This window comes from Myotis daubentonii, chromosome 1 (genome assembly GCF_963259705.1).
Source record: "Myotis daubentonii chromosome 1, mMyoDau2.1, whole genome shotgun sequence".
In the NCBI taxonomy this organism is placed as follows: domain Eukaryota; kingdom Metazoa; phylum Chordata; class Mammalia; order Chiroptera; family Vespertilionidae; genus Myotis; species Myotis daubentonii.
The window spans coordinates 91,855,589-91,877,204 of NC_081840.1; the positions used below are offsets into that span (position 1 = coordinate 91,855,589).

General features: G+C 36.7%; 1 protein-coding gene and 1 pseudogene across 8 annotated transcripts in view; both read left to right on the forward strand.

The window, feature by feature from the left end:
- The window catches only part of MIPOL1 (mirror-image polydactyly 1), a 342,087-nt gene that overhangs the window by 158,593 nt on the left and 161,878 nt on the right, over positions 1–21,616 (forward strand). The gene's annotated exons all lie outside the window — the stretch shown is intronic.
- Positions 15,099–15,179, forward strand: LOC132224274 (U6 spliceosomal RNA; annotated as a pseudogene).

The window sequence follows — 21,616 nt, forward strand, 5'->3', positions numbered from 1 at the left end:
TAAATATTAGTAACCCACAGACCTGACACCCCTTGAAAGGTATGTGAATATGTTTGGGAATTGAAATAGTAATTAAAATGTTGCTTATTACCAAAAAAGGAAAATATATTCTACTAGAATTTGAAACAAGTGAAGTGTACATTTCATGACGAAAAGTTCTGTTTCTTGTAATATAGATCCAATAATCATGAAAAAGGACATTATTTTAATTCTACTTACAGTATTTTTTTTCTTATGACTTTCCATTTTCTTTTTTTGACTTTTCCCCAGTTCCTAGCATAAAGCCTGTGACCTAGTACTGGTCCCTGCCCTCAAGGTGCTAACATTCTCATGAACAGATTAAAAGGGGGGGAAAAAATACCCATGGGAAACAGAAAAAAATCCATCACTGTTGCTATTGTGCAGTTAGAAAAAGATGTACTGCCCTAACCGGTTTGGCTCAGTGGATTGAGCATCCGCCTGCGGACTCAAGGGTCCCAGGTTCGATTCCGGTCAAGGGCATGTACCTTGGTTGCGGGCACATCCCCAGTGGGGAGTGTGCAGGAGGCAGCTGATCGATGTTTCTCTCTCATCGATGTTTCTAACTCTCTATCCCTCTCCTTTCGTCTCTGTGAAAAATCAATAAAATATATTTTTTAAAAAAAAGATGTGCTGTCTGTGGGATTGTATAGTACTTTCTTGTCTTGAATTAATTCATTGTTTCAGATTACAGAAATTAGCACTGTAACTCACTAAGCCTGAATTATCTATTAAAATTGAGGAAGTATTGGCATTTTGATGTGGAACATATTTTTAATAGGTCTAAAAAGTATGAGATTTGGTTGAAATCAGATTTTTCTACAAAATGTATTTAGCTTCATTTTGAAACTCTCAGTGGTGGGTTTTGTTATTATTATTTAATGCACTTTTTCTTCTATTCTTTAGAATTTATGGGTGGACCAGAACAATAAATGGGAAATAAAAGACTTGTAGATTTCTGTGATTATTAATTAATTATCCCAAGGAATTTATTCTAGTATGAGTAAAATATTGTATAATAAATTTTAAATATATACTTGCAAATTAAAAGTAACATTGTTTTTTTGAAACTTTATTTATATTGTTGGCACAATTACAGATATCCCTATTCCTCCACTTTGCCCACCTCCATCCAGCCCCCGTACCCCCTTTTCTCCGGCTATCACCACACTATTGTGTGTGTCTATGTGTCAAGTATAATGTTCTTTGACTAGTCCCTTCACCTTCTTTCATCCAGTTTGCCAGCACCCCAACACCTTTCTCTCCTCTGACAGCTGTCAGACTGTTCCATGTACCCATGCCTCTGTTTCTATTTTGTTCACCAGTTTAGTTTGTTCATTATATCCCATCTATAAGTGAGATCATATGATATTTGTCTTCCTATGACTGGCTTGTTTCACTTAGCATAAGAATCTCCAGGTCCATCAATGCTCTTGTAAAAGGTAAAGCATTCCTTCTTTTTGATGGCTGCATAATATTCCACTGTGTAGATGTACCACAGCTTTTTTATTCACTCATATACTGCTGGGTATTTGGGCCATTTCCAGATGTTGGCTATTGTAAATGATGCTGTAATGAACATAGGGGTGCATGTATTCTTTTGAATTAGTGTTTCAAGATTCTTAGGATGTATTCCCAGAAGTGAGATCACTGGGTCAAAGGTAGTTCCATTTTTAATTTTTTAAGGAAGCTCCATACTGTTTTTCACAGTGGCCTCATTCTTGCCAACAGTCTGCATTCCCACCAACATTGCAGAAGGGTTCCCTTTAATCTACATCTTCACCAGCACTTGTTTGTTGATTTTTGATGATAGCCATTCTGACAGGTACGAGGTAATGTCTCATTGTGGTTTTGATTTTCATCTCTCTGATGATCAGTGATGTTGATCATTTTTTCACATGTTTATTGCCATCTGTATGTCCTCTTTGGAAAGAGTCTATTCAGGTTCTTTGCCCATTTTTTAAATGGAGTGTTTGTCTTCCTGGTGTTGAATTGTATAAGTTCTTTATATATTTTGGAAATTAACCCCTTATTAGATGTATCATTGGCAAATACGTTCTCCCATGCAGTGGGTTCCAGAACAGGGAACCCAGAAATAAACCGATGCCTTTATGGTCAATTAATATTTGAGAAAGGAAGCAAGGACATACAGTGGAGTAAATAAAGGCTGTCTCTTCAATAAATGGTGTTGGGAAAGTTGAACAGTTACATGGAAATAAAAAGAAACTAGACCACCAACTTATACCATACATAAGAATGAACTCAAAATGGATAAAAGACTTAAATGTAAGTCATGAAACCATAAAAATCCTAGAAGAAAACATAGGGAGTAAAATTTCAGGTAATTCTTGTAGGAATATTTTTGCTGATATATATCCTAGAGCAAGAGAAACAAATGATAAATTAAACAAATGGGACTACATAAAACTAAAAAGCTTCTGCACACCGAAAGAAAGTTAAGTTGTTTTAAAGGCAGGCTCTGTCATCTTGTGTTGTTTTATTATCAGCTTTTGGGGACAAATTCCATAGCTCTATCTGATATCACCATTCCCATTTAAAACAGATCCTACAATGGAAATTCTAGTTTGTTAAGTGCATAATTGCATAGTCTTTACTCTGACATTTTTTATTGTGTGTGTATTTGTGGTAAATTGAAATAAATGGTAGCTGCTATTAATGGAGAGAAATACATGCACATTTCTAAGAGATTATTAGAATTAGAAGGCAAGATGTAGACCAAAAGAAACCTGGAAGTTAAAACAAAACAAAACCCAAACTTTATAAAATAGAAATCTCTGTAAACCATAGATTATATAATTTAAAGTAATATATAAACAAAACTACGGTTTTACTCCTGAGAAATATATTACATTAAAATCTTTTCTAGTTGTTTTTTTTTTCTGCAAAAGTCTCAAAATTTTTCTGTTGTGTTTTAGTCCTTTATAACTTTATCCATTAACTAAGCCAACTTAAACTTTTTGTAGATTAGAGATGGGAAGAGGAATTCATATTTAAAAATTCATAAATTTAATCTTTTTAAAGGCCCTGTGCTCATTTTAGCTCTTTTAAAAAAATGTCTTGTATAAAACATTTTTTAGTTATGTCATGCCGTATTTCCTCCTGTGAAACCTAAAATTTTTTATGAAAATTAGGTCATTTATAAGACATCACCTTTATCTAAATCAATTTTTAATTTCTTATTTTGTCCTTATTTAGTTCTCTATTATTGCATTCTGTATCATCAAGTTGTCATATAAGTTAGGAATAATAAGTTTATTAATAAGCTACCTGATGAATTAATTGTTCATCTCCTTTCTGAGCAGTAATTCTATCTTTTACAATCTACTTACAACTATCATTTCTTTTGTTTGCTAACTTGTTTAACATTTAGATAGTATCCAAATGAGCTTTAGGAAGACTTTTTTGAAATAGTTATTTTCTCTGGGAGCTTTCAATCTGCCAAAAATACTTCTGGTATTTTATCATGAATGGTACTATTATTAATTTCACTAATAAAAGTAAACTTGAATAGAGTGAGGGCTAAAAATTCGTGTTTTATTTCGTTGTGTTACATTGGAATTCCTAAAGGAAATAGTCCTAGAGTTATGTTTCGGAAAAGTCTTAAGTTAATGGTCAAGCCTTACATAGAACTTTCTAGTTGATAATTTAGACAAATACACAATTATACAAGGAAATACTTTTTAATAATCTTATGCTTTTAAATAACAATGTATTCTTATAATCAGAAATTTTTTTCTATATTTTTTTGTGGTAGAGCATAAAATTGGATTTTGGGTGATCATTTATACATTATTTTTTAAAAGTAGTATGGAATTATACTATTATAGTAGATACATTGCTAGCATGACACTGTTTCCCTACTTTTATAATATTTGCATTTTCCCCAAATAACACAATGCTACATATAGAATATGAGACTGAGAGTTAACATGAAAAAAAACCCCACAAATTATTTATTTCTTTAAAATTTGTCCACTGATGTTAAGAAATTGGTTTCTTGAAGAACACAGTTTTGGTCATCTAATGTTTTTAAAATAAATTTAGATTAGCCATAAATACACAGACATCAGACTTAATAAGAAATTTTTGTATATGCTCTTTTTTCCTCTTTATTTATTTACCTTTCTTATCACACATCTTTAACTTCCTACAATTGGACTTCTCCACTGTAATTCCATTGGAACCCATTCTTTCTAAGATTATAAGTGATCTCTGATGATTAAACCCGTGAAACTTACCATTCCTTGTCTTACTCAACATCCCAGTGAACCTAACTAGAACATATTTCAATCTTTTTGGGGTTCTCTTGAAATATTTTTTTGTAGTACTCTGTTACTACATTGTCATTTTTTCTTGGTCGCTATTCTTTAGCTGTTTTCTCTTTTTCTGTGTATTTCTAAAATATAAATGATCCTCTGGGATATGTGGTTAGGCCCTTATTTTTCTTTCTTTAAAAAAATATTTTTTTACAGGAATTTTAGGTTCACGGCAAAATTGCACCCAACATGGAGTTCCAACATATCCTTTTGCCCTAATGCATGCACATGCCCATAGCATCCAGCAAGAGGTGGTACATTTGCTATGATCCATGAACCTACTTCAGTGTAACTCAAAGTCCTTATTTACATTAGGATTCACTCTTAGTGTTGTATATTCTTTTTAAAAAATATATATTTTTATTCATTTCAGAGAGGAAGGGAGAGGAAGAGATAGAAACATCAATGACAAGAGAGAATCATTGATCAGCTGCCTCCTGCACGCCCCTTACTGGGGACTGAGCCTGCAACCTAGGCATATGCCCTTGACCGGAATCGAACCCGGGACCCTTCAGTCCGCAGGCTGACCCTCTATCCGCTGAGCCAGACCAGCTATGGAAGTGTTGTATATTCTTGACAAATGTAAAGACATGTATCTACCATAGTGGTGTAATGCACAAGAGTTTTACTTTGAAAATCCTCTGTGCTCTACCTATTTATTCCTCCCTCCCCCAAGACCTGCCAACCATTAATCTTTTTATCATCTACACATTCCTGCCTTTTCCAGAATGTCATGGTGTTGCAATTAATAGAGCTTGTAGCCTTTTCAGATAGGCTTCTTTCACTTAGGAATATGCATTTAAAGTACCTCCATTTTTTTCATGGCTTCATAGGTCATTTCTTTTAGTGTTTAATAATATTCCATCTTCAGGATGTACCACAGGTTATTTATCCACTCACCTACCAAAGGATATCTTGACTGTTTCCAGATTTTAGCAATTATGAATAAAGCTGCTGTAGGTATCCATGTGCAGGTTTTGTGGGCTCATAAGTTTTTCAACTCATTTGGATAAATGCCAGGGACTGCAATTGCTGGGTTGTGTGTAATAATATGTTTAGTTTTGTAAAAGTTGCTAAACTATCTTCCAGTGTGTTCGTACTATATTTCACTCCCACCAGCAACAAATGAGAGTGTCTCTTGCTCCATATTCTCACCAGCATTTGTTTGTTTTTATTGTGGGCTTATCTCTTCAAATTTCATCCATTTCTATATCACTTATCAGTTATATCCTAATGGCTGCCTTGTATGCCTTCCACTTGCATGTCTTAATGTCTCCTTAACCTTAACAAGTTTGAAACCAAATCCCTAATTTGACTCCCTCACCCTTCTCTTCTCCTTAGGCAGAAGTCAGAACCTGAGTCAAACACTATCGACTGTATAATTTAAAATTTATTCCCAATTCTATTTTTCTTTGCCTTTATTGTAGAAGCTATTGAAGGTTCTCAGCCTTTCTTTTTGCCAATGAGGCATAAGAGGAATTCTAGTAGGAGGGGGAAGAAGTTGGAGTGTCTCTGAAAAGTCTCCGCGCCATTCCTTTCTTCATTTCTCCTGGAGCACTTATGCGCTGCCTGGAACTGCAGCATCTATTTTATAGCCATGAAAAAAATGCCATCATTGAGCCCCTTCGTGAGCGAACTACTTTGAGAACATTAGCACCTATACCCTGATTTATTTGTCTGGTGACAGAAATAGTGCCTATATTTTAAATCACTCTTAATAGTTTTCTATTATGTACTTCCAAATTGATCAATTAATGGTACTACATGAGCTAATACAATTAACATAATCTTCATATCCTTTTAAGCTCTCAATTATAGTTTGTCAATTCTGCAACAGTGATTTCTTCCCTACTTTTTTCTTAATTATCCTACCTCTATCCTCTGTCAAGTTCATGATCTAGACCAGTGGTCGGCAAACTGCTGCTCGCGAGCTACATGCGGCTCTTTGGCCCCTTGAGTGTGGCTCTTCCACAAAATACCATGTGCGGGCACGCACATACAATACGATTGAAACTTTTGTGGCCCATGCGCAGATGTCGGTATTTTGTGGAAGAGCCACACTCAAGGGGCCAAAGAGCCACATGTGGCTCCCGAGCCGCAGCTTGCCAACCACTGATCTAGACAGTAATGATACCCTCCTAACTTAATTTTTCTGTCCCCAGTTTCTCACCTCTTTAATCAGTTGTCACACTTCCATTAACTATCATTACAAAATAGATAATACTTTTCTACTGAAAACCCCTCACTAAGTCTTGCTTTTTAAGCAATGTAAGAAAATAGAGATATCCTGAATGACCCTCCTGATAAAAACAATTAATAAGGACAGTATATATATATCTTCACTCAAGGATATTTTTCCATTGATTTTTTAGAGAGTGGAAGGGAGGGGGAGAGACAGAGAGAGAAACATCGATTTGAGAGAGACACATCAATTGGTTGCCTTCCTTATGTGCCCTGACTGGGGCTGGTGATCAAGCCTACAACTGAGGTACATACCCTTGACTGATATCAAACCTGGGACCCTTCAGTCTGAGAGCCGAAGCTCTATCCACTGAGCAAACCCGGCTAGGGCAAAATTTATATTTTAAGAATATTTAATTTCAATATTACTGAGAAGGTAAGAAGATCAGGAATTTGAAAAGGCCCTAAACAAAGTGGAAATGGGACACACACACACACACACACACACACACACGCACACACACAAAATAAGTGATTGCCTGAAGTGGTCTTTTACCCTGAGTGCACTCGTCAAACCTGGGTAAATTTGAATTCCATTTTAATGGCTTTAAGGGGCAGACAGACTGGAGAGAGAGCCCAGAGCCTGTGTAAGCCAGAGTGCAATGAGGCATGCTCTCCTGAAGCTGGTATCCTAGATGGCCACAGCCTTAGTGTCAGGTAGAGACAAGCCCTTTATACAAAATAAGACAGCAAGGTAACTTGACTTTCTTGACTGTGGAGGGGGAAGCAGCACTGAGAATATATGATCTGCAGCTCCCTTTCAGGCAGGTTGAGAACCACACAGGTTGCCTGAATTTTTGTTGTCTGTGTGGTTCTGAAAGCTGAAGAGTTCGTTTAAAGTATTCCTACCCTGAAGGGGCCCATAGACAACAGATAAAAGAAAATCACCTTCACCTTAGACCTTTAATCTTCCCTATAAAGTTTCAAAGTTCCTGAGCTATCCAAAAAACGTGTAAGAGAAAAAGGCACTTCTAATGAACGTCCACAAACACAAGACAGCAGAATCACGTATTTCAACAAATGGAATATAAGTGTTTAAGTAAGGACTTTCAAAAGAGGTGCTTGAGCCCAGCTGGTGGGGCTTATTGGTTGAGCACTGACTCACGAACCAAGAGGTCACTGGTTCGATTTTCGGTCAGGGCATATGCATGGGTTTCAGGCTCAATCCGCAGGAGGGGGCATGTAGGAGGCAGCCGATTGATGATTCTCATCATTGATATTTCTATCTCTCCCTCTCCCTTCCTCTCTCTGAAATCAATAAAAACATAAAAGCAAAGAAGTGCTTGAGCAAGGAAAATGACTAAAAATGATCAAAGGAATTTGGGTAAAAACTAGATGAAACTTATAGAAATTAAAATAATTAAAATTAAACAGCATATAGGTTGAACAGCAGATTTCAGAATTTAAGAAACTGTTAGTGAACTGGAAGATAGAGTTGAACAAGTATGGCAATGGAAATCAGAGAGACCTCAGATCTAGGAATACCAAACGAACTCTAAGTATGAAGAAATTGCAGAACATCAGATTTAAAGACAAGCTGTTAAAAATAACAATTAGAAAAGTCACATTTACAAAGGAATGGCAGTTATATTCACTGACTTATCAACAGTAATAATGAAATAATAAATACACTCAGAGCAACAAGGGGAATAATTTTTTAAACATACACAAAGTAACTTTGTCAAGAAGGAGAGTAAAATATGGTTAGGTAAATTTTAAGAATTAGTTGCTTTCTATTTTCTGAGGAATGTAATCTAAATCTCCTAAGGATGAAATTTAGAATTCCACACTAGTTTTAGCTTGGTTTTTCTTTTCTTTCTTTCTTTTTTTTTTTTTTTAAATCTTTCTTTAGTATTGATAAACCCCAACCATCCCCCACTACTTAGAGTTTCCTAAATGTATCATGTTCTTTAACTTCCTGTACTCTTTATTTCTGTTATGGCTTTTATGTAATTCCGTCTCTAATATAGTTGATTGCTTACATATCATCTTCCCTAAATAAAAAACTCGAGCATAAGGGATCAATAGCTTTTTCATGTTGCTATTCTCTTGCAATTTAGTACATTGTTGAACTCATATTACATGATTAGTAAGTTTTTAAAATAAAAATAAATTTTAATCTGTCCTCGTTGAAGTCAACATATTTATTGAGTATCTACTAAGTTCAAGACACGGATGATATGGATTTATTCTGGCATAATATTGTCTTCATAGTCACTAACTGCCCAACTAAAACTCTTTAGAAGGATTTTTATTTTGTGTTAAAGTTTCTTTGCTCATGAATTGAACAGCATCAGTAATTTTAGCTTTTTACTATTGGTTTAAAAATATTGATAGAAGAGATTTCTGTTTTGTCCTTTTCGCTTTAGAGGTCACTGCAGGATAAACACTTTTAAGAGACTGAGTAACCAGCAAACACCCTTTCTACCCGATAGTAAATAATAATATAATTTCTTATGATGAAATCATATATTAGAATGAGTTTTTAGTCATTTTCCTATGTTAGCCATGTGAATGGACTGCCTTTGATATGCCTAAATGTTGCTATCCTTCTACTGTCTGTGGGTATGGCTTTGGATTATTTTCTGGTAGCTAACTCTAGTAATGGATTTTTAATTTTAAAATTCTGAATTGCCCATTTACTAGTTGTAGAGCATTGATTAAGTCAGTTAACTTCTCTGAGTATTGGTTTCCACATTTGTAAGATAACAGCAGACATATTGTTGCAATTGATAAAATGTATGGACTATCTATACTAATAAAAGGGTAATATGCTAATTAGACCAGGTCAACCGGATATCTTCCAGACATCTGACTTCCTTCTGGACAGTTAGGGGGCGGCCAGGCTGGCAGGGGGGTAGTTAGGGGCAACTAAGCCAGCAGGGGGACAGTTGGGGCAACCAGGCTGGCAGGGGGACAGTTAGCAGGCAACCAGGCTGGCAGGGGACCAGTTAGGGGGCAACCAGACCAGCAGGGGACCAGTTAGGGGGAGATTAGGCCAGCAAGCAAGGGCAGTTAGGGGCGATCAGGCAGGCAGGCAGGTGAGCAGTTAGGAGCCAGCAGTCCCAGATTGTGAGAGGAATGTCCGACTGCTGGTTAAGGCCTGATTCCTGTGGGACATCTGGCAGTTGGACATCCCCCGAGGGTTCCCGGATTGAAGAGGGTGCAGGCTGGGCTGAGGGACTCCCCCCCCATCCCCCGCACAAATTTTGTGCACTGGGCCTCTAGTCTATTCATAAAGTATAACACATTATGCCTATGTTGCATTGGGTGTGGTGGTAGAAAGACAATTGGTGTAGATGTCAGACACTTCTTTTCTTGTCCTTGTCCAAATCATCTTTGTCAAATTATTTTATATCCTCAAAATGAGGAGATTGAAACTAAAGCAAAATGTAAGGATATACATACTCTATATGTTTGTATTGAGGCATTTTAAATTCCATTTAATTTTTTAAGAACAAATGATGGTTGTGGCTCTCTAAGTTAACCAAGTTGGGTGACAATTCTCCCATGGGTTTTTAGTATTTCTGTATGGCTTATATTATATGGCCAGGTCAAAGTAGGTTTACAGTTGTTCATATAGAAAATAATACAGTAATTACTAAATAATAATACAATAATAAACTCTGTGTTTCTCGTACTCATAACTGTGAACCTTCTTTTGTCCCACTTTGTATATTTAGCATTTCTAATGTTCTTTGTTCTGAACTATGTTCTAAGATATATTTGTTTAGCAGCCTTGGAAGATATAGTATCTTTCTCTAAAGCAGAGTATTGTTTACTACCCAATAAAATAAAAACAGTATCTCCCTCTCAGGCAAAAGTCAGGCAGGTTTGCTGCGGCATATTGTGACAGATCAGGCTTCCTTCAGCTTAGAGTTATTTAACTGTGATGCAGTCACACTGTGTGTGCATATCTACCTGGTCCCCTCTTTGTTACCCCCATGGGAGCTAGAAGACAAAGACAACCTTTACAAACATGGAGCTTATCTGTTTGTGCTATGCCTGAATAAATCAAAGTTCTTTGTCTTTGACCCAGAGTTCGTGTGTCTTCTGTCAGCGTGCACAACACTGGTGGGCTAATTGTTAGCTTGCAAGTAGCATACAAATCTCAGTCCCTTCACCGTTATTTAAAAAACATTTTTTTTTTTCTTTCTCAACGTTTTGTCTTCCTCAGAATTATAGTCTGGATTTTCAGTTCGTATACTGTGTATCTATCACTAGTACATCTGTATACTCTCTATTAGATATACAAATATCTCAATACATTCAAATATATCAGGTGACATAAAAATGTTGCCTTTTTTTTTTTTTTTTTATCTGAACTGATTGCTCTAAGGGACATTACCAGTCCTGGAACCTACCTTCAATGTTGTTTGGTGCATTCTTTTAGTTTCTCTTATCTTGAGTCACCTGTTTCCTGGATCCAATTTTTGTTATACTTGATTTTTGCTTTCATTTTGATAGAGCATATTATCTAATAGTTTCCTAAGAAAGGATAAGGATACATGAAAGTTAAATTTTTAAAGACTGTAAGTCATTTTTTCAGGATAGTTTCCAGAAGCAGAGTACTTGAATAAATAGTATGGACATTTAAATTCAGATTCCTGACCTCGATTTCAGGATTACTAAAGCAGAATATTTGACAAAGGACCCATAAATCTTGCATTTTAATTTTATTATTTTTAAAACTTTAAAAAAGTAAATATCTCTTTTAAAATTTACATGTTCTTTAAAACAACAGTGAGCTACCACATCACACCTATTGGAATGGCTAGAAACATATACTCTTAATACCAAATGTTGATGGGATGTGGAGAAACTGAATCTCTCATTCACTGCGGGTGAAATGCAAAGTGATGCAGCCACTCTGTGAGCCAGTTTGCCAATTTCTTATAAACATGTACTACCACACAACCCAGCTATTGCATTGTTGGGTCTTATCCCAAAGAAATGTATGTTGACAAAAATCATATACAGAAATATTCATAGCAGCTTTTACTTGCAATTGCCCCAAACTAGAAAGAAGCCAGATATCCTTCAGTGGATCAACATACACACAATGAATGATTGTAACTCAGCAATGTAAAGGAGCAATTGGTTGATATGTACAACCTAGACCAGGGGTGGGCAACCTTTTTGACTCCAGGGCCACAATGAGTTCTTAAACTGGACCGGAGGGCCGGAACAAAAGCATGGATGGAGTGTTTGTGTGAACTAATATAAATTCAAAGTAAACATCATTACATAAAAGGGTACGGTCTTTTTTTTCAATAGTTTTATTCATTTCAAATGGGCCGGATCTGGCCCGCGGGCCGTAGTTTGCCCACGGCTGACCTAGATGCTTCGCATGGGCACTATGCTGGATGAGAAACATAAATTTCAAAGGGTTGTATCTATATGATTCAATTTATATAAAAGACCCAAAGTGGTAAAATCATTATGATGGAGAAAAGATCATTGGTTTTTTGGAGTTAGGGTGGAGAACAGGGTATGACAGTTAAAGGGTAATAGGTTTCTTTATAGTGTGGTAACCCTTCTATATTTCAATTTTGTAATTTTAAAATGTCATAGAATTACATACCACGAAGAGAGGGCAGGAGGGAAAATGTAAAAACAGATGAAATTCAAATAAGGTCAATATCTGACATTGTACCAATGTCAATTTCCTGGTTTTGACAATATACTGTGGTACATACTAGTATATGATGTCATCACTGGGAGAAGTTAATTGAAGGCTACACAGGAACACTTTCTGCAAGTTCTTGTGGGTCTTGAATTATTTCAAAATAAGAAGTTATTTAAAAGTATGCATGTTGCCCAGCCAGTGTGGTTCAGTGGTTGAGCATTGGCTCATGAACCAGGGGGTCACTGGTTCAATTCCTGGTCAGGGCACAGGCCCAGGTTCTGAGCTCGATCCCCAGTGTGGAGTGTGCAGGAGGCAGCTGGTCAGTGATATTCTCTCATGATGGATGTTTCTATCTCTCTCTTCCTCTCCCTTCTTCTCTGAAATCAATAAAAATATATTTTTTAAAAGTATGCATGTTTACCATAGCTAGTGAAAATAGAAAACTAATAATGTGCACCTTTCTCCTCCCACAGTTGATAGACCTGCCCAATTAATCTTGATTCGGAATTATAATAGTGGATATCACTGTCTCACATAATTTTAGTAAGAATGGATCTTACATTACACAAAATAGCTTGGCATTTACCATGAGACTCTGTTTTCCTTCATAACGTAAAGTCAGAGTTTGATAGTTCTAATACGTGGGTCATCTCTGCGTCTGGTTTTATGATTGTTTTGTCATTTGACAGGTTTTTGGTTTTGTTGTGTTTTTTTGCTTTTGCTTTTCATGTGTCTCATATTTTTTTATCGAATGATAGACATTGTGAATAAACCAGTGGTTCTCCTTTTAGGCCTGTAGTGTGAGCACTGAGTTGAACCACACAGAAGATGGGCTGGATTTGGGTTTTGTTATAGCTGTGGTTCCTGCCCATGCATCATAGTTTTCACGTTGTTCCAGTAACAGGTGCTGATGCCTTATGCTCAGGTGGAAGCCTAGGTGCTGGAGAGTTTTTCTTAGTGTTCATTTCATCCTCGGTTTTCAGTTGACTCTATGTGCTTGAACTTCAGAGGATGCAGATGTTGCATTCTTGCCCTTCTTCCAGCAGGATAATTCTGTTTTATAGTCTGGTGTTGGAGGACTAGGAGTTCTCTGCCTCAATCTTAAGACAGTGTCTTTGTGCTTTGGGGTGGGGCTTCTCAGAGTTCTTTCCCTGGCAGCCAAACTCTCACTTGTATCTGTGGCAGGTATTACACAGGACAGTTTCCTGCCCTTCTCCCACTTATAGATGCTATCTAATAGTATTGGCACAGGATATTGGACCCAGGTCTATATCCTGCCTCTTACCCACAGATGGAGGGAGTTCTTGTTTCTCTGGTTTCCAAACAGTGTGGTTTTCTTGTGCCCTGAGGGTTTTGCTGCCCCCTTTCAGCTACACATGGCTTTTGCTGTATTCACAGAAGAGACTGCCAGGGGTAGGGGAGAGGATTTTTCTCCTTCCATAGCAGGAGCCAGTCTCCTCCCCCATACACCCTGCCTGCATGCACCAGGGAGGGAAGCCATCTCTGGTCTCCTACCCTGCCCTTGATATTTCCCATGAGCACCTAGTGGAGATGTGTGGGAAAGAGCCTACCAGTAAATGCAAATCTCCATTTCTCCTTGGAGTCTTATCCTCCCTTGAAATTAAAACTGTTTTTGTTTTCCTGTGAGCTTAGCTCTCTAATGAGCTTGAGAAAAGTTATGACCTTGTGCTGTATTCGGTTTTTCATATTGGTAACGTGCAGTTGCTCAAGCTTTTTGCATCCTAGGCATAGGCAGTACATCTACTATTGGATTTTGATAAATGTTTGGTCATATGTAAGTAGTTTCTTTCTAGAAATATTTTTAATTTTTTATTAATAGGTATAACAGTTTTATTGAGTTCTTGATGTTGAACAATTCCTTGAATAAACCGTTGGGTTTGATTTGTCACTGTTTTTATGTCACTAATTTTTATTTTTATTAATTTAAGTTTTATTTATTATAGAATACCTTCTGATAGCACTTACTGAATGCCAGACACAGTCCTAATGCTTTATATAGATTACAGTATTTCAATCTCAAAGTGACTCTATGAGGTAGGAGGCACAACTATTCCTAATTTTATGGGTGATGAAACTGAGGAACATGGGTTAACTAGCTTAACGTTGTTATGGACATAATAATTGGTCAGATCTGAACTGAGGCAGTCTGTCTCCAGAGTTCACATTCTTAATATAAATGAAATTAACCTAGAGAGGGTTTTTTTTGTACTGTATCAGGATTTGTTGTTGCTGTCTTTTGTATTTCTCTAAGCTGAGTGTGAATTTTTTTCATATGTTCAGGATATGTGTGTGTGTGTGTGTTTGAATTTAAATAAATATATATAGTGCTCGCTTCGGCAGCACATATACTAAAATTGGAACGATACAAAGATTAGCATGCTAAGTGCCCATCAGCAGATGAGTGGATTAGAAAACTATGGTACATATACACAATGGAATACTATGCTGCGGTAAAACAAAAGGAACTCTTGCCTTTTGCAACAGCATGGATGGAACTGGAGAGCTTTATGCTAAGTGAAATAAGCCAGTCAGAGAAAGATAAATACCACATGATCTCACTCATGTGTGGATTATAGAGAACAACATAGACTGATGAAAAGGGACAGACCCAAAGACTGAGAAACAGCAATCAGGCTATCAATCCCCAGAAGGAAAGTAGGGGAGGGCGGGGGTAAGGGGAAGAGATCAACAGAAGGACTTGTATACATGTATATAAGCCAAACCAATGGACATGGACAACGGGGGGATGGGAGCATGAGTTTGTGTGTGGGGGGGAGGTTGGGGGTTAATGGGGGGGATGAGGACACATTTGTAATACCTTAACTAATAAAAAAAAAAAAGATACTCAAAAAAAAAAAAAAAAAAGAAGAAGAAGATTAGCATGGCCCCTGCGCGAGGATGACATGCAAATTCAGGAAGCATTCAATATTTAAAAATATATATATATATATTTGGTCTTTTCCCCTCATATTTTTTTATTTATTTTTATTGGCTTTTTCTTGGTCCTTTGTTCCTCAGTAATTTTTGGCATTTTACAGCTTTTTTTTAAAAAAAAATTCTTTATTGATTAAGGTATATTACATATATGTCCTTATGCCCCCATTACCCCCCCTTACAGCTTTATTAATACATATTTATATACCATAAAATTAATTTATTAAAGTGTACCATTTCAGTATATTTACAGTGTTTTCAACCATCATTGCAATCTAATTTTAGAACATTTTCATATCCACCTGAAATATCCTATACACATTCCCCCAACTATCCATCTCAATCTCAATCAATCACTAACCTGCTTTCTACAGATTTACCTATTCTGAATATTTCATATAAATGAAGTCATACAACATATAGTCCTTCATGGCTATCTCCTTTCACTGGGCATATGGAAATTTCAAGGCTCATTCATGTTATAGCATATATCAGTACTTAATTCCTTTTTATTGATATAACTAGGGGCCCGGTGCACGAAATTCGTGCACTGGGTGGCGGGGGGCGGGGGGGAGTGTCCCTCAGCCCAGCCTGCCCCCTCTCACATACTGGGAGCCCTCAGGCGTTGACCCCCATCACCCTTCAATCGCAGGATCGGCCCCTTACCCAGGCCTGACGCCTCTGGCCTAGGCGTCCGGCCCGGGCAGCGGGGACCTGCAGTGGCAGCGGGGGGTGCCGCGATCGGCGGGCTCCACCCCTGCCCCTGCAGGACGCCTCTGGCTGAGGCGTCCAGCCCGGGCAGTGGGGACCCGCAGCTGCAGCGGCCCCACGATTGTGGGCTTCACTTTAGGCCCAGGCAAGGGACCCCTAGCTCCTGGGACTGCCAGCTTTGACCGTGCCCAGCTCCCATTGCTGGCTCCACCCCTACTTCCTGCTATCACTGGCCAGGGCGGAAAAGGCACCTGATTCTCCGATCATGGCTGGGGGACAGGGCAAAGGCGGCCCCAGGGCCGCCTTTGCCCTGCCCCCCAGCTCTTAGCTCCCCCCTGGGTTTCCTATCACTGTCAGTGGCAGGGGGCTCTTCCTGCTTTCCCTTTCGCCTCCCTGCATTGTGCCTACATATGCAAATTAACCGCCATCTTGTTGGCAGTTAACTGCCAATCTTAGTTGGCAGTTAATTTGCATATAGCCCTGATTAGCCAATGAAAAGGGTAGCTCGTACACCAATTACCATTTTTCTCTTTTATTAGTGTTGATATTTATATATGTATATGTGTGTGTGTGTGTGTGTGTGTATGTATAATCTCCTGTATTCTGTTTATCAGTTCATTAGTTGATGAACATTTAGATTGTTTCCACTTTTTGGCTCTTATAAATAATGCTGTTAGGAACATTTATGTATAATTTTTTATTTGAACATATGTTTTCATTTCCCTTAGTTTTACATACATAAGAGTGGAGTTACTAGGCATATGGTAACTCTGTGTTTAGCATTTTGAAAAATTGACATACTGTTTTCCAAAATGGCTGCACCATTTACATTCCCAACAGCCATGTATAAAGGTCAGAATTTTCCACATTCTTGCCAACACTGTTGTTTTATTATAGCTAGCCTATTGGGAGTGAGGTGGTGTCTTACTAAGGTTTTGATTTGCATTTCCCTAATGACTAATCTTGACCATCTTTTCATGCATTTATTGGCCATTCGTGCATCTTCTTTGGAGAAATGTCCATTCAGATCTTTTTCCCATTTATAATTGGGTTATTTGTCTTTTCATTCTTAACTTAAAAAATTGCTTTACATATTCTGTATATAAGTCCCTTATTAGATTCTAGAGGCCTGATGCATGAAATTCGTGCACTGGAACGGTGTGTGGGGGGTCCCTCAGCCTGGCCTGCACCCTTCCGCAGTCTGGGAGCCCTCGCTCTTTACTGCCCACCTGCGCACTGCTCCTTACTGCTAAGCTCATGGCTCCTTAATGCTGTGGTGGAGGCAGGAGAGGCTCCCGCCACAGCCGCTGCGCTCGCCAGCCATAAGCCCAGCTTCTGGCTGAGTAGCGCTCCCCCTGTGGGAACACACAAACCACCAGGGGGCAGCTCCTGCATTGAGTGTCTGCCCCCTGATGGTCAGTGCACATCATAGCAACTGGTCATTCTGGTCGCTCTGCCCTAATGGTCTCCTAGGCTTTTATTATACAGATAAGATTATCGAATAATTTTCCCTTTCTGTCATTGTCTTCACTTTTTTAAAGGTGTCCTTTAATGGCATGCTTTTGTTGCTGATCTGAGAAGACTTTGCCTAACTTGGAGTTACAAAGTTTACATGTATGTTTTCTTCTAGAAGTTTTATAGTTTTAGCTCTAACATTTATATCATAATCAATTTTGCATTAATTTGGGGATATTGTGTAAGGCATGGGTCAAAATGCTTTTTTTTTTTACATTTGGATAACTAAATACAGTTGACTCTCCAGTGGTTCTCAACCTTCCTAATGCTGCGACCCTTTAATAGTTTCTCATGTTGTGGTGACCCCCAACCATACAGTTATTTTCGTTGCTATTTCATAACTGTAATTTTGCTACTATTATGATTCGTAATGTAAATATCTGATATGCAGGATGTATTTTCAGGGGTCACGACCCACAGGTTGAGAACCCTAGACCATTTCTTGAAAAGACTATTCTTTCTTCATTGAATTGTCTTGATTTCCTTCTCAAAAGTCAACTGACTATAAATATGACTTTAGTTATGGACTCTCAGTTCTATTCCATTGATCTAGTATATGTATTCCTAAGTAGGTATCACACTATACTGATTACTGTAACTTTGTAGTAGGTATAGCATCAAGACTTATGAGTCCTTGTTTTTGTCTTTTATTAATTGAGTTTATTGGGGTTACATTGGTTAATAAAATTATATAGGTTTAAGGCATACAGTCCTATAGTATATCATCTGTATATTGTATTATGTGTTCACCACCCAAAGTTATGTCTCTTTTCATCACCATTTATCTCCTCTTTACCCTCTCCTGCCTCGCCCTCCTCCTTTTTCTGCAAAGATGATGGGATTATGTAATGAGCACTTTTGATGCTAATGTTACTAGCTTAATAAATTACATAAATTTCTCCCTTTAACTATGGTCTTGAAGAGTTTAAATTGAATTGGAATGATCTTACTTGAAATTAGAATCCAGTTTTAAAATCATATATTTTGGTGCCTTTTTATAATATGAATTTTTAAAGATGTTTCATTGGTTTTAATATGTATGTCTAGTTTTTTATTTCTTAACTCAATTTTGGTGTTCTGTATATTTTGTTAGGAAAGCTTCCTATTTCCTCTAATACAAGATTTCCAAGATACTAGATTTGTTATCACAGGATTGTAGATAATTCTCTTACTATTTAAATCTCTTCTATTTTCTATATAGTACTGTTTCATCTATATTATGACAGTCTAACATTTTCTCAACCATTCTTTTTTAAATTAAATTTATTGGGGTGATATTGGTTAATTATATAGGTTTCAAGTGTACAATTCTATGATACATCATCTATATATTGCATTATGTGCCCACCACCCAGAGTCAAATCTTCCATCGACCGTTCTCCTTCTATTAGAAAGCTGATGTGTGGCCGTCTAACCCAAAGCTATTTAGTGACAACCTCTATGTCCTGGTTCAAAGAAATTGGTAAGTCAGGTAATAATTTAATAGTTGGGTTGGGAAACTAGGAAGGTATGAGTCAGTAAGTTTTGAATGCTGAGCAAAATTAAGTTAGGCTGGCCAGGTAGTGTGCTATAGGCCATGTGCAGTCTGAAATTATGCAGGAGCCAGTAGGAAACGTTGGAGCCAATGGATTTAAAAAACATGAATTTTGAACATGGGAAATGGAGATTCTGTCCTTGTTCCTAACAGCTTTCTGTTCCCATGCCAGACTTCATTTTCTAGACAATAAATTTTTTTCTTGACAGAGTCTTTCTTTATAAGCAAGACTCTCAGTTAGACCAGGTTTATGGTCTTTGCATACCAAATGGGGGATTGCTATGACAGCATTCATTGTAGGCTCTCTGAAATGAACAATTAATTACATGGAAGGGTAGCTCTGTAGATTATAGCACCAGGTATAGCCAAATAATCAAAGCCTGTTTAAGTTCAAGTCCATCAAGACACATTAAAAACTGATGAGGTTCAGATGAAACAACTGTGAACTATAACTTCTTAAACAGAAGGAATACTGAATTACTGTGGGAAATTTTTGTGGGGATTATCCATGGCAAACCACAAATGTAATACTTGTAAATACTTACATTTAATTTCTCTTAACATTAGTTACTAACATTTTTCTAATTTTTAATTTTATAATATTATTTTAGGAAGTTGGGGTTTTTCGTTTGATATATAATGATAGCAATATAAAGTTACATTACATTCTTTCCTGTCTTATACATTTTGTAATATGCCCCAAAATTAATCAAAATGAATACTTGAATTAAGGCATAAACTTTCTGTAGGAGACTGAATTTTAAGCATACCAGGCAGATATATCTTTCTGTGAGCTGGATTTAGACAGATTCTGGAACCTTTTCTCAGTGGTTTGAATCACCTCATCTTTGGACCTGGTGTCTCCTCTGACTAAAATGCTCTTCATAACCTATTGCCCTACTTCCTTTGCCCATATAATACCTGTCTTCAGTTTGGCCACAGTCAAGAGGACTCTTGTTGCCTGGCGAGGGATTTGGGTGGGAGAATGAAATTGCACTGAATTGAAAAGAAATGGAAAATGTGAACAATTCTCAGTGCTCCCAGGACTTCCTCCCAGATCTTTCCCATTTCGTCTCACATCAACAGTACTTTCCCCCGGCCTTCAGCTCTCATTTTATTATCTCCTCCCCTTTTTTCCTGACCTATTGATTTTTGGTATTATAGCCACCAAGAAGATGTAGAAGAGCATATAGTCATGATACATTGTTGAAAACGATACTCTGGATACCTTTAAAAGGAATAAAGGCCCACTTGATTGATTGTGGGTGATGAGTATAGGTTATTGATTCTTAACAGAGGCATATATTAGAATCATCAAAAGATGTTTTCAAAATAATAAATTTAAGCCTGACCAAAGCCAAGTGAATTAGACTACGTTATACTGAATTTGAAAACTTGCTGACATAGACTTGGTATTTGGAAGTAAAAGAGGAACAAAATACTTCCCTAAACTTTTATGCCTATGGGTTTTTTGTTTCTCAAAATAATTTGCTTTTTTACTAATTGTGCTTTTTAATTTTAGTTCTGGTTAAATTTTTACTTGATTTCTTTGTTGGGTTGGTGTCAGTATTTTGGTGGGTTATCAGTTTTATGTTATTTTAAAAGTGATTTTTTGGTACTTTGGGAGTAAGCTGAATGAGGCTTCAGAGAGAATGCTGGCCAAGTGAAATTTTTCTCTTTCATTTTTAGCATTTACAGTAGTAACCAAATTCTACACAAGGCTATGGTGATTGGGAGTGATACATTAAATTCTCTCATGAATTGCATTGTATTAATACTGTGAAAAATCCAGATCATTATTTAAAATACTATGAAACTTAATTTGGTGGATTTTAAAAATGTACATGTTATCTCTAAACTAAAAATATATGTATTTTAGGAAACAAACTTTAGATTATAAAATTCAATTAATTTAGTTTGACTACTAAGTAAAAATATTTCTGATTTGAGGCATGACCATGTAAAACAGTTAAGTCCTTCAATAGAGATTACATAAAATTCCCAATAAAAGTAACTACATTTAACAATGTGGTTTTCTGTACCGAGCAATATTCTAGTAGCATTTTTGACATGAGTGTTTTTTTTTTTCAGACATACAGTTTTTAGTAATGCATCTACAGAACTTTAGCATGTACATTTATTTATTTAATTTAAAGCTAACATTCACAAATTTACATAGTTATACTATGCCCTCTACACCAAAATGACTTTATTGTGTTGTTCAGTGTTGGTTAGTTTTTCTGTTATGCTGATGCATTAAAACATATTAAATTTTATCATTAATTCCGCGCCTGGTCTCTCATCAAATCCCCTTAATTACAAATTGACTCCAAGGATTAGACAGCATGGATTTTAATTTTAACTGAAACAAAAATAGGCATCTTGAAAAGTCATTCTTGCCTGGTGACTCATAGGCACATTTTAAAACATGCTATAATTTATTGCTTAATATTTAAAGTTCAGTACAAAAAAGCATATTACCAATATTTTTATTCTTGTATATTTATATTAAATATGTATTTTAGAATATATTTCAAAGTCTTGAAAAATCTTTGAGCATTTTCAGAAATAAATAGCAGCCTCAGGAGTTTTACTAACTTGTAACCCTTTCTTTAGAAAATATTAACTTAAAATCTTGCACAACCATAATTATATCTGAATGATACTTATATTATT